The 13653-nt window shown below is 42.9% G+C and overlaps 1 protein-coding gene across 7 annotated transcripts in view; it reads right to left on the reverse strand.

Annotated features, from left to right (window-relative positions):
• ANK1 (ankyrin 1) overlaps nucleotides 1–13653 on the reverse strand; it is a 290504-nt gene that overhangs the window by 143869 nt on the left and 132982 nt on the right. The window contains exon 1 of one of the 7 annotated variants that reach the window (XM_075858906.1): nucleotides 9594–9619. The exons of the other annotated variants lie outside the window; for them this stretch is intronic. The gene's annotated coding sequence lies outside the window, so the exon portion shown is untranslated. Of the gene's footprint in view, nucleotides 1–9593; nucleotides 9620–13653 lie in introns of those variants that run through there. 7 annotated transcript variants of the gene reach the window in all.

The following is a 13653-nucleotide window of genomic DNA, read 5'->3' on the forward strand; positions in this document are numbered from 1 at the left end:
GGCAAAAAACAGCTGAAATTGCCTCCCATTGATTTCAATGGCAGGCGGAGGCAGTTTTTTTCCCACGAGCGGAAAAAAACGCTTGCGAGAAAAAGACGCGACATGCCCTATCTTGAGCCGTTTTCCACCACAAAAAAACCCCATTTAAATCAATGGGAGATCAAGACGTTCGCAGCGTTTTTTGACGTGTTTTTTTACGCGTTTTATGGCAAAAACCGCTTGCGGTTATTTCCTTTGCCTGTTGAAGAAAGAGGTAAAAAAACGCATAATAAAACCCAACAAAATTTGTGCCAAAAACCGCTTGTGGTGCAAAACCACTTAAAAAAACCGGAGCTGATCTTTACAGGCAGAATTTTCTGCCTGCAAAAAAACTCTGTGTGAACAGGGCCTAAAGTCTTAAGGTTTTATGAATGAATTGTAAACATTAAGTTAAGTTATGACTCTTAGCATTGATTTTCTTATCTTACACAAGGTGGCGCTAGAGAATATTTTTAATTTTTCTCATAAGATTAGTTCTTATTTGCTTGGCTGGTGCTTGGAGTATTTGAGTCCTTCTTGGTTTCTGAGACATTTTACTACAGAAGGTGGGAAAGTATCTGGCGGCAGTATAGCAGTAGATGGCATAATGTTCCTACAAACTTCTCCCTAACCACAACCACAACAGTACCTCAAATCAAGACCCATATTATGGCCCCCATTTCTGGGAAGTAGCCCAAGTAACATAACCCAGACGTGTAACATTATTCACTGGTCATTTGGACATTACTTAAGCGCTTAGGCAAAGAGTAATGATTTGTATGGACATTTGGTGCATACCTCTACTTGTATATTGGTTATGTATGCAATTTAATATATATCCATTCATTTAAATAACTCCCATAATACAGCAGAAAAATGTGCTAAACAGGAACCATAGCACACCAAATATACACAAAAGAGAAGTGCCGACAGAGGCAGTTGTGTACTCACAATAGAGGTATGGACTGGTATAGGGCCCGTGGCGGGAGGGGGTCTGCACTGGAATGCTTCACACTTTCATAGAAGCTTACTAGAGCCGCCACTAGGGGGTGCTTACTGTATACAAATATATACAGATCCCATTAAAGGGGTAGTCCCATAATTACCCCTTTTTCACTTTTATAACCAGTCAATCAGATAGGTTATAAAAGTAAGAACAGTGGGACCCTCATCATTGCCCCGAACGAAGGGCCTTTATTCCACGTTCTTAGCTGGAGAGTAGGACGAGCATAAACTGTCCATCTCCATAGACTTGAAATAGACGCGTGGGAAATAGATGTCTGAAACTGTGAGGGTTCCAGAGCTCGGATCCACACAGTTCTTCTGATTGACAGGTTATAAAAGTAATGAAGGGGTTGTGGTGGGGCAACCCCTTAAAGGGGACCAGTCAGCAGTTCCCTTTAAAGGGAACTGCTGACCCTGCTGACAGGGTGATATAGGGGAGGGGTAGGGCATTTTAAAATTGCATGACCGAGAAATCGACATTTGATTGAGGCAAACTGCCACTCTTTTATCTAAGTCACGGCTCTAGCGGTCATTTAGGTGACCGAAAGTCGTCAATCAGAGCAGAGGGGCGGGGCTTGCAGCGTGCAGTGCAGGAGCACTTGCACGTAAAGTATTGCTTTAGTGGCACCTGCAATCGGTGTACCGGGGGAATTACACATCAACTTGCATGACCGAAAAAAAGGGGAGTTTAATATGCCCTTGCCCTCCCCCATATCACCCTGTCAGCAGTTTTGAGACCTTAAAACTGCTCACAGGTTCAATAGCTGTACAAATTACTATGAGGTTAGTTCCCCCTAGTGGTGGCTGTATGCAGGCAAAATTACATCAAGTTAGATAAACAGAGCTCGACTATACATATATGTTATAATATGAATCAGCACACAATTTTGAACCCAAAAACCGAAGCATTGACTGTAATTGTCATAAATGGGAAGTACATATGAGGAGTGATACCTGTTCTGAGTTTTGCTATGAAGCACTATGTTTTCTTATACCCCCCCTGGACAGGGGGCAACCTGAAATGTCCTTAAGAAATTTAGAAATGTCCTCTCTTCGGCTCAATGGCGTAGGTACCGTAGAGGCAGACCATGTGGCTGCTAAGGGGCTCTTGTAGAGTCCATCGGTGGTTGGTCTCATCTCATACTTTTTGCTACTGCAGGGCAGTAACCTGGGCAGGACTCCCCTCCCCAGAGTAACTGCATTGTTAGCAAACAAGGGTAGGGAATTGGCCCAAGGGTCCCGTAAAGAATATGGAGGGGAAAAACAAACAATAATGGGGGGGCTAATTTTGATGATTGCTATAGGGTCCCTTCTCTTCTATGTATGGTATTGTTTGGGCGAAGTAATTCCAATTCTATACATTGATCCTACAAATTAAATTCCATTCTTCATCCTCCTCTTTAGCCTGTTATCCACTGCATAACATCAGAAGATTCTGCCACTATTGTCCAATAGACAACTGATATGATTTCTAGTAAAAGATGAATAATTTACACCCCCCCCCCCTTTTGGGTCTGTCCCTTGTATGATATAATACTCCATCAGCAGACTTTAAGATGTAGCACCCAACCCTTACAGACCTACTTTCTAACATCTGGACTGCTACCTAACCTGAATAGAATAGGCTATTCCACAACAAATTCCACACAATTTTGGAAAGAAGGAACCAGGTCTGGACATACTTTGGCAGACGCCAGGCCCCACTGGGCGTGGAGGGCCCATGGCAATCTGAGTAAACCTGCTATGTGCCTGTCAACCCAAGTGTGGAGTAGACAGTGGCCCTCTAAATAAAGAGCAGGCCACAAATGGGGATGAAAGCTGCCTATGGATTTACAAACCAAGAACTTAAAGAGGCTCTGTCACCAGATTTTGCAACCCCTATCTGGTATTGCAGCAGATCGGCGCTGCAATGTAGATTACAGTAACGTTTTTATTTTTAAAAAACGAGCATTTTTGGCCAAGTTATGACCATTTTCGTATTTATGCAAATGAGGCTTGCAAAAGTACAACTGGGCGTGTTTAACAGTAAAAGTACAACTGGGCGTGTATTATGTGCGTACATCGGGGCGTTTTTACTACTTTTACTAGCTGGGTGTTCTGATGAGAAGTATCATCCACTTCTCTTCACAACGCCCAGCTTCTGGCAGTGCAGACACAGCCGTGTTCTCGAGAGATCACGCTGTGTCGTCACTCACAGGTCCTGCATCGTGTCAGACGAGCGAGGACACATCGGCACCAGAGGCTACAGATGATTCTGCAGCAGCATCGGCGTTTGCAGGTAAGTCGATGTAGCTACTTACCTGCAAATGCTGATGCTGCTGCAGAATCAACTGTAGCCTCTGGTGCCGACACGATGCAGGACCTGTGAGTGACGTCACAGCAGTGATCAGGCAGAAGCTGGGCGTTGTGAAGAGAAGTGGATGATACTTCTCATCAGAACGCCCAGCTAGTAAAAGTAGTAAACACGCCCCGATGTACGCACATAATACACGCCCAGTTGGACTTTTACTTTTCAACACGCCCAGTTGTACTTTTGCAAGCCTCATTTGCATAAATACGAAAATGGTCATAACTTGGCCAAAAATGCTCGTTTTTTAAAAATAAAAACGTTACTGTAATCTACATTGCAGCGCCGATCTGCTGCAATAGCAGATAGGGGCTGCAAAATCTGGTGACAGAGCCTCTTTAACTACTACGTCTGTTGAATCCAATTATTAAAAGGCTGTTGGTTGACCATTCATGCTCCAGATATTATGTTATATGACATTTTCTCTTCCTAACTACCTTTAGCTCCTGACTCTTGATTACTTTGTCCCAAGTTATCCTTCTACCTCAAGGGCCAGAATTCCCATCATCTCCAGTACTGTCTGCTTTTATACTGCAAGGCTTTGTTCTTGGACCTCTCCTCTTTCTACATATACCTTAGGTCTTGACTAGCTTTTGGCCCATTTAGATTTCAGTATCAGCTATGTGCCAAGAATGCCCAATTCTACATAAAGGGGTTTTCCGCTTTGAACAATCCCTACTTGCTAGAAGAGTTCCTTGACATTAAGTTAATTACAAAGTCCCCCCCCCCCCCTTTGCTGGGACCCTCAGCGATCAGCTGTAATTTGTAGCGAAACCTGTCAGTAAGAGTTAAAAATCCCTGCAGCGCCACCACAGGGGAAATTAAGCATAACTCAGTGCCCATTCAAATTAGGAGAGGACAGGTCCTCCAGAACGAAAGACGCTCTTTTTAATCGCTCTCCATTCTGGCCAAGAGGATCCTGAACAGAGGACCTCCCTTTACTCATTTAGAATTCCCTAACAGGGTATATGGAAATGGGTTTTCTAAACTGGACAACTTCTCATGTCTCATCTTTACTGACCTGACTGCCTTGCCGCGATCTCAACGTCCACTTCCTTAGCATGTGGAAGACTGAATTTTTTCCTCCTTGTGTGATGTATTTTCCCCTTATCTTGCATCTAACCTTGTCTTATGTATGATACTATTAAAATATTACTATTGCAAAACTCTCTGTGGCTTTCTAAACGAGATTAGTCCAGTCTTTAATGAGTTTTGCTATAATGGACCTATAATTAATAAGCCAACGATATGTGGTAGTGGTCTCTGTTGGGACATTGGGTTGAGTTTTGGTCAGGGTTGAATTAGCCGACCAGAGTACCAAAGGCTACTCAGGTGGTCCCAGGCACACAATGATGTGTCCAAAGGTCCAACAGTGGACGTTCTGTATAGATGGAGGGTGGCCCTCAGAATAATTTCCTTTGATGAGTCCAAGGAAACCCAATTTGATACTGGATTTGATCACTTAAATCCAGTACTGTGCGTGTATTTTTCAGGTTGATGCCAACCTTTGACCACCTTTCGCCGTGCTGCGATGCCATCCAGATCATGGTTCCCCTTTCAATCAGTTATACAAAGTACATGTATGGACATGAGGAAAATATGAGTAAGCATGGGTCTGTGAACTCTAAATACAATTCAAACTCTTATATTGCTTGAAATGCACCCCCTTCATTTTCAATAATTTCCAAAAAATAGAACATTTGCTGTACACTGTGGGATGTGGCCTCATGGTTTAAGAATGTGGGAGTGATTCCTATCATGCAAAGTCATTGAAATATATTGTGCCACAATTTGCTCCTTCTAAAATGGTACTGTTTCTTTAAGTGCAGTGTGTTTGTTTCTAACTTGCTATTCTCACCAGGGTTGGAGGTGCCAGAAGACAGCATTTTGCTGTATAACTATATATATATATATATATACAGTGAAGGAAATAAGTATTTGATCCCTTGCTGATTTTGTAAGTTTGCCCACTGTCAAAGACATGAACAGTCTAGAATTTTTAGGCTAGGTTAATTTTACCAGTGAGAGATAGATTATATTTAAAAAAAACAACAGAAAATCACATTGTCAAAATGATATATATTTATTTGCATTGTGCACAGAGAAATAAGTATTTGATCCCCTACCAGCCATTAAGTGTTCAGCCTCCTCCAGACCAGTTACACGCTCCAAATCAACTTGGTGCCTGCATTATAGACAGCTGTCTTACATGGTCACCTGTATAAAAGAATCCTGTCCACAGACTCAATTAATCAGTCTGACTCTAACCTCTACAACATGGGCAAGACCAAAGAGCTTTCTAAGGATGTCAGGGACAAGATCATAGACCTGCACAAGGCTGGAATGGGCTACAAATCCATAAGTAAGACGCTGGGTGAGAAGGAGACAACTGTTGGTGCAATAGTAAGAAAATGGAAGACATACAAAATGACTGTCAATCGACATCGATCTGGGGCTCCATGCAAAATCTCACCTCGTGGGGTATCCTTGATCCTGAGGAAGGTGAGAGCTCAGCCGAAAACTACACGGGGGGGACTTGTTAATGATCTCAAGGCAGCTGGGACCACAGTCACCAAGAAAACCATTGGTAACACATTACGCTGTAATGGATTAAAATCCTGCAGTGCCCGCAAGGTCCCCCTGCTCAAGAAGGCACATGTACAGGCCCGTCTGAAGTTTGCAAATGAACATCTGGATGATTCTGAGAGTGATTGGGAGAAGGTGCTGTGGTCAGATGAGACTAAAATTTAGCTCTTTGGCATTAACTCAATTCGCCGTTTTTGGAGGAAGAGAAATGCTGCCTATGACCCAAAGAACACCGTCCCCACTGTCAGGCATGGAGGTGGAAACATTATGTTTTGGGGGGTGTTTCTCTGCTAAGGGCACAGGACTACTTCACCGCATCAATGGGAGAATGGATGGAGCCATGTACCGTCAAATCCTGGGTGACAACCTCCTTCCCTCCACCAGGACATTAAAAATGGCTCGTGGCTGGGTCTTCCAGCACGACAATGACCCGAAACATACAGCCAAGGCAACAAAGGAGTGGCTCAAAAATAAGCACATTAAGGTCATGGAATGGCCTAGCCAGTCTCAGGACCTTAATCCCATCGAAAACTTATGGAGGGAGCTGAAGATCCGAGTTGCCAAGTGACAGCCTCAAAATCTTAATGATTTACAGATGATCTGCAAAGAGGAGTGGGCCAAAATGCCATCTAACGTGTGCAAACCTCATCATCAACTACAAAAAACGTCTGACTGCTGTACTTGCCAACAAGGGTTTTGCCACCAAGTATTAAGTCTTGTTTGCCAAAGGGATCAAATACTTATTTCTCCGTGCACAATGCAAATAAATATATATAATTTTGACAATGTGTTGTTTTTTGTTTTTTTTAAATATAATCTATCTCTCACTGGTAAAATTAACCTAGCCTAAAAATTCTAGACTGTTCATGTCTTTGACACTGGGCAAACGTACAAAATCAGCAAGGGATCAAATACTTATTTCCTTCACTGTATATATATATATATATGTGTTCTTTTTGTATAATTTGTACCGTATTATTTGTAATTGGGTTCTTCTTGCAGGCAACAATGGCTAGTGTATCTTTAAACTTGGCGCCTGGAGAAGCAGCCCGGGCGCCACTTTTCTAGGTTTTATTTTGCTGAACCATAACAGTGGAGGGGACGCGACAAGCGTAGCTACACTAGGGGGAGAGCTTAGTGTTTAAAAGGCGGCTGATCACTAACGGGGTTCAGTGAATTGGGTGCGGCCCATTGTAGAGCAGCGGTGTTGCTGAAGTGCTAAAGGGCACCAGTGCTATGTGAGGGCACTGAAAGCCAGTGGAGATCGGCGGGTGATGGGCAGCAACCTCCCCGCGTGTGTTGCTCTGGTCAGGTGAAAGTGCCAGTAGCCTCCTCGGGAGAGACAGTATTTTGTGGCGAGCCAGTCATTATTGCCTGAACCAAAGTTGTATCAAAGTTTAAGAGACTGCGCCTCTCATAACTTCTGAAAAGTGTTGCATCTCTGTTTGATTTATAGTCGTGTGTGAGAGAAACACCAGTGTAGTAAAGTGACTTCCATTTGCCACCATTCCTGGTCTCCACATCTTCTTTCTGCGACTATCCTGTTTAGGCTTTAGGCTGGGTTCACACGATCTATTTTCATACGTAAACGAGGCGTATTATGCCTCATTTTACGTCTGAAAATAGGGCTACAATACGTCGGCAAACATCTGCCCATTCATTTGAATGGGTTTGCCGACGTATTGTGCAGACGACCTGTAATTTACGCGTCTTCGTTTGACAGCTGTCAAACGAGGACGCGTAAATTGACTGCCTCGGCAAAGAAGTGCAGGACACTTCTTTGCAACGTAATTTGAGCCGCTCTTCATTGAACTCAATGAAGAGCAGCTCAAGATATACGAGCGTCACAGACGCCTCGTGTATTACGAGGAGGAGCATTTACGGCTGAAACGACGCAGCTGTTTTCTTCTGAAAACAGGCTGTCATTTCAGCCGTAAAAGCCAGCTAGCGTGTGAACATACCCTTACCCACTGCAAGCCATCCATTACAAAATCACCTATCTATGCAGTGCATTTGCACCAATAACCCAAAACAATGGCCGCCAAGTGGTTCCACCGCTCTTGTAGCATTACCATGTAGCTCTAGCCTTAATTTGTATGACAACTTCTTCCTATGTTGAAGCCACTGGGTCCAGCATTATAAAACCCCTGCAGCAGCAAATGAATGTAATACAGGGACGGGCCAAACCAGAGAGACGCTCTTTGTAGACGGTCTTCACGTTCTGTAATACTTTAGGATTGTGAATGGGTGAGCCCCTCTAATAGAGGGGGGGTGTCCTGTGCCGTGGACCGCAACCACCCTCTATGACATCCATATGTACTAATATGGCATATAGACAGGGTTTGTCCTTTAATTATAATGATAGTAATAGTCACATCCAGCCTTCCCCCGCTTTTTACGGGGTTGGACATATATACTATTTCTTAGTATTTCCCATTGCTTATAAAACACCAACATATTCAGCAGAGCTGTACTTACATTGTAATCACATACATAATGCCTTCTGTTATAGGGGTTGTTCGCTTTGAACAATCCCTCTTCGTTAGAAGGGTTTTCCAAGAAAGCCGCTGCTGAGACTCTCAGCAATCAGCTGTAATTTAAGCGGGAAATCAGCAGCAAGAGTTCATTTCTCCTGCAGCACAACCACAGGCGAAATGAAGCATTACACAATTCCTTTTGAAATCAATGAGTTTTCCACGTAATGCATGGAGGTCCTCCAGAGCGACAGACACTCTTTCTATCCCATCTCCACTCTGATAATAAGTCAGAATTGGGAATGGGTGACCCCCTCTTCTAAGTCAGAATACCGTAACAGGGTATTTAAAAATGGGTTTACTAAACTAGACAACCCCTTTAAATACCTAATACAGTCACCCATGTTCACTAATCAGAATGGGAGCCAAACCCTCTGACCCCAGACTCTTATAAGTGTTGTGACTATTTTGTGGACAGACCTGAGCTTCACCTTAATAAGTGACCCGTATATAACCATTTATACAATATAAAATGCATTGTTCTGATCATGACATACAGTATACCTACCATTACGACAGCAGCAAGAGACGCATTCAATTATTTACTGGAGCTTGGATATTTGTAGGTAATGCATGTACATTATGTGGCCATGTCATGCATTATATAGACAGTGATTCTGTGCAGGTAGTCACTGTATACACAAGCTTAGTGGTAGACATAGGAGCCCGTAGGCTGTGTAAATGAGGGGTGAATGCAATCTGTGCGGGTTTGTGTAAGGAGTGTGTCAGTCAGGGGTATTGGGTCGATGGGAAGAAGTGTTTGCATGATGTGACAGTATTGTACTCCTAGCACGCTCTGAGGTGTCAATGCATTGTGGCTTAGATTTGGGCCATTCAGGGTCACTGGGCGGGGAGTGGGGCACAGGGCAGTGACAGACTGAGGACAGGGGGGTGGGTTGCATATCTACATTAAAGAGTCTGCACAGTGGCTGTGCCTCACTTTTTCCAGCCTGCTTGAATACAGGACAGCAGGTGCCTAAGAGCATGGCCAAAAATAAACTCCATGGGGCCCCCAAAGTCAAAAGAGAATTGTAAACCATTTACACCCCCCTTCCTACCACTCTCACCGTATCCCACCCCCCTCACTCCCTCTTTTTACTCACAGGCCGTGCCCGCTGCTTGCCCGCCCGCTCTGCCATTCTGCTGCATACAGACAGTACCCCCCTCCCTCCCGTCTCTCACACACTGTGTCCCTCCCCTCCTCACATTGCTCTCTCCCCCCGTCCTCCTTTCTTTCCTCTCTCTCTCCCGTCTTTAAATACCAGGCACCGTGCCCAGGGCTGCACAACCGGGAGCAGATATGGGGATATTAGCCGGGAACCCATTAACCCATTGATTGACAATAACAGGTTGCGTATCAATAAAACCTTCAGAAGAGTATTATCACATAAAGGCTTCCCACGGTCTGTTCCCATGAGACTGGGAGTGGAGATGATTGTGCAAAACCAAATGTTTACAACACAGAATATATGTAATATTGGCTGGACCTCGTCCTACAAGGAATCATTGGGTGGGTTTTATACGTTTTAGTACATAAGACAAGTGCAAGCATTGGGTTCTACCTTCCCAGTATATGCTATGATAAAACTGAGCACTGATTTGGTAACTGTGGCTATAGAGGTATAATGTTTACACATGGCTTATCTATAAGGCCTCATGCACACATGCTTTCCTATGGACCAATACACACGACAGTGGTTTCCACAATCCGTGCATTGCCCGGAGTCCGGACCGCAAAAAAATAGGACATGTCATTATATGGACCGCAATTGCAGTCAGGACTCGTTGAAGTCAATGCACATCTTGTGTCTGCGTGGTCCGTGATTGCGGACGGCTTGCGGATGACACTCCACAGCCCATCCGTGCCGTAATCACGGACCGTGTACTTGGCTACGATCACGTGCATGAGGCCTAAGACTACTCTTGTATATGGGATTGATCCATAGAGATAATCGAAGAGCCGTCTATATGAGCAAGTCTCATGTAAATAAACATTGTCTCAGTTGCTAAATTTTAACACAGGGGCTCATGTGGAAATGTTGGTGCTTTCTTAAAAATATATATTCATATATATATATATATATATATATATATATATATATATATATATATATATATATATATAATTTATTTAAATATATATTATTAAATAGTATTAAATGTAGCTACTTAGTGCATCAACCCCTCCCCTTTCCCAAATGACCGTTTAACAGGGTTTTATATCAAGAAAAGCGGGATGTGGGTGGTATAACATTGGTAGTATGGCGGCATATGTTCATTATCAACTCAGCATGCTTGTTGTTTGCTCCACAAGAAGCTTATACATATTGTGCCTCCCAAGGTGATTTTATGTATCTATAAATAATAATTGCATAAATAGCATGAAAAATGATGCAGGTGCCCCGGTATACATTAGGAAGGTTGAGCATTATATGTGTTCAGTTATAGTACCGTTTGGAGTGAAGGGTATAGTTAACTTAAAGAGCTAGAAACATTAAACTGCCTTCATTCATGATAGATAGATAGATAGATAGATAGATAGATAGATAGATAGATAGATAGATAGATAGATAGATAGATAGATAGATAGATAGATAGATAGATAGATAGATAGATAGATAGATAGATAGAGAGCTAGAGAGAGAGATAGAGAGATAGAGAGATAGAGAGATAGAGAGAGAGAGAGAGAGAGAGAGAGAGAGAGCGATATAGGTGGATGATAAAAGAAAACTCCATGAAGTAATACCACAGAGTGTATATGCAGTCTTAAAGAGGACCTGTCACTTCCCCTGACATGTCTGTTTTAGTGAATACTTTCCCATGTAGTAAGTATTCCCCATGAAATAATAATTCTGGAGGATCTTTTCTTGGAAGTCTACATTGTGCTGATCCTCTGTTATTCCTCCTAGAAATTTATGAATAAATTGACAACTGGGTTTTACCATTCCACTTATCAAATGGGCGTGTCCTCGCTCTGTCAGCACTGATTGGACATTGTAAGTCTGTGTACGGACACACCCCCAACTGGTAATACCAAGTTGTCAAACTATTCCTAAATGTCTAGGAGGAACAACAGAGGAAAGGAACAATGCAGAGTTCTAAGAAAAGATGTTCCAGAATTGTTATTTAATGGAGAATACAAGTATTTACTAAAACAGACGTGTCAGGAGAGGCTACAGTATGTCTTTAGCACCTCCAGCAGGTGCATACTTGGATGAAGGGGATTCTTAATACTTGGAAACATCAGTGCTCAGCAGCCATACAGTTAAATGTTGAACTTCTCCCTACACAGCGGGCTCAGTTGGTGGGGGGGGGGGGGGGGGGGGTCTGCAATTTATGGAATACAAAAGCCAAAACAACCATCTGCCTTTAATCGTCTTTGTCCGAGCTGCTGATAATGCTGTAGGTGCCAGGGGCAAAAAGCTTTTCCCTTCAGTGTAACAGGAAACAATGGACAACTTATTGTCCCTCTTGTTGAACTTCAGGGACCAAGGTTAGGGCAATATTCTGAATGCTTGCCTTGGACCCTAAGACAGCTTGTTCTGCACTCCTGTTGAGTGTATAATGATTTAAAGGAGATTTTTCAAGGATATGTTTGCACAGTGAGCTCCCCCTAGTGGCGGCTGCAAATAGCCAAAATTGTATCATTTAATTAAAGAGTCTTTAGATAAAACTTTTGACACATTATAGTGATATATCAGAAGTTTTGATTGGTGGGGGTACGATTGCTGAGACCCCCACCGATCGCTCAAACTAAGGTGCAGAAGCGGTCAGCCGAGCGCAGTATCCCTTCAGCAGTAATGGAATAACTTTGGTTCATATCAGCTCTTCTGAAGACAGACTTATGTAAAAGTCTATGAGCCCGACTCCAGCTAACTTTACCTTCCCGAAAAGAGCCAACGTAATTCCATTATAGCTGAAGGGGCACTGTGCTCGGCTGAGCAATTTTGCCTCAACGTTTCAGTGATCGGTGGAGGTCTCAGCACCTGGACTACCTCCGACCACTATGACAAGTCAAAAGTTTTTATGAAATGACTGCTACTCTCTAACTTTATGGCTATATAAAGGGAAGCAGAGGATTTGGAGCTCTGTATCAGGAAATTGGATCCCCAACCCATATATAAATATATTATTATATGAATCTGAAAGGAATTTATATCTGCTAAGGTAAGAAAAAAATAATTAAATACACCACCGGGGAATACTCATAAACCCCATTACCACCATGAACCAGCAGGGAAATTAGGTGTTAACCTTTTACGCACCATAGACCCCCAGGGATATTGGTTATTATCCCATAACCACCATGGATTTCACCGCCAAAGCTCACCAGATATTAGTTATAAGTCCATAAACCACTCCAGACCATTAGGGATATTACCAAAAATACCACCACCAACCCCTGAACCACTGTATACAAAAACTTGTGATGTATATGTGGAAAGTTTCCAAAGTAATGCCGTATTCAGATGAGTGTGGAAATCGTACATGTGACGGCCCGTTTTTTAACGGCCTTTACACAACTGCATGTATTTCTATGGGGCTGTTCACACTGCCGTTGTTTTAAAGGATCATGTGAGCGGCCTGTGAAAAAATAGGACATGTCCTATTTTTGTCCGTTTTCACGGATCCCTCAATAGACTCAATGAGGGATCTGTAAGACGGGTCCCGCTTGGGTGCAAATCGGCAGTGAAAAACAGGGACGTTTTTCAAGGCCGATTTGACACACACTCGTCTGAATAAAGCCTTATTCAGACGAACGTATTATACGTCCGTGTGCTGTCCATTGAAATAAAATGTTAAAACTCATAGGAATTAACTATTTATTATCTGAGACTTTAACTATTTACTTCTACCTGCGAGTAGAACTGTTCACATATATTTTCTGATGTCTCAACTGTTTAATAAAGACATGTTGAAACAGAAATAAATGATAGAAAACGGACCCATGCATATCAATTCATATTCACACATGTGTAATTTTTCACGCAGCGTGTGTCCGTTGCGTGAAACTTTCTGCATGTCTTATTTCAGTCCGTTTTTGCGGACCACGTCGTGCATTGAAGTCTATGGGTGCGTGAAAAACACGGACAGCACATGGATGACACCTGTGTGTGGTCTGTGTTTCACGCACAAGATGCTAAAGAAATTATGAAATACGCT

This window comes from Rhinoderma darwinii, chromosome 3, assembly GCF_050947455.1.
Source record: "Rhinoderma darwinii isolate aRhiDar2 chromosome 3, aRhiDar2.hap1, whole genome shotgun sequence".
Taxonomy (NCBI): domain Eukaryota; kingdom Metazoa; phylum Chordata; class Amphibia; order Anura; family Rhinodermatidae; genus Rhinoderma; species Rhinoderma darwinii.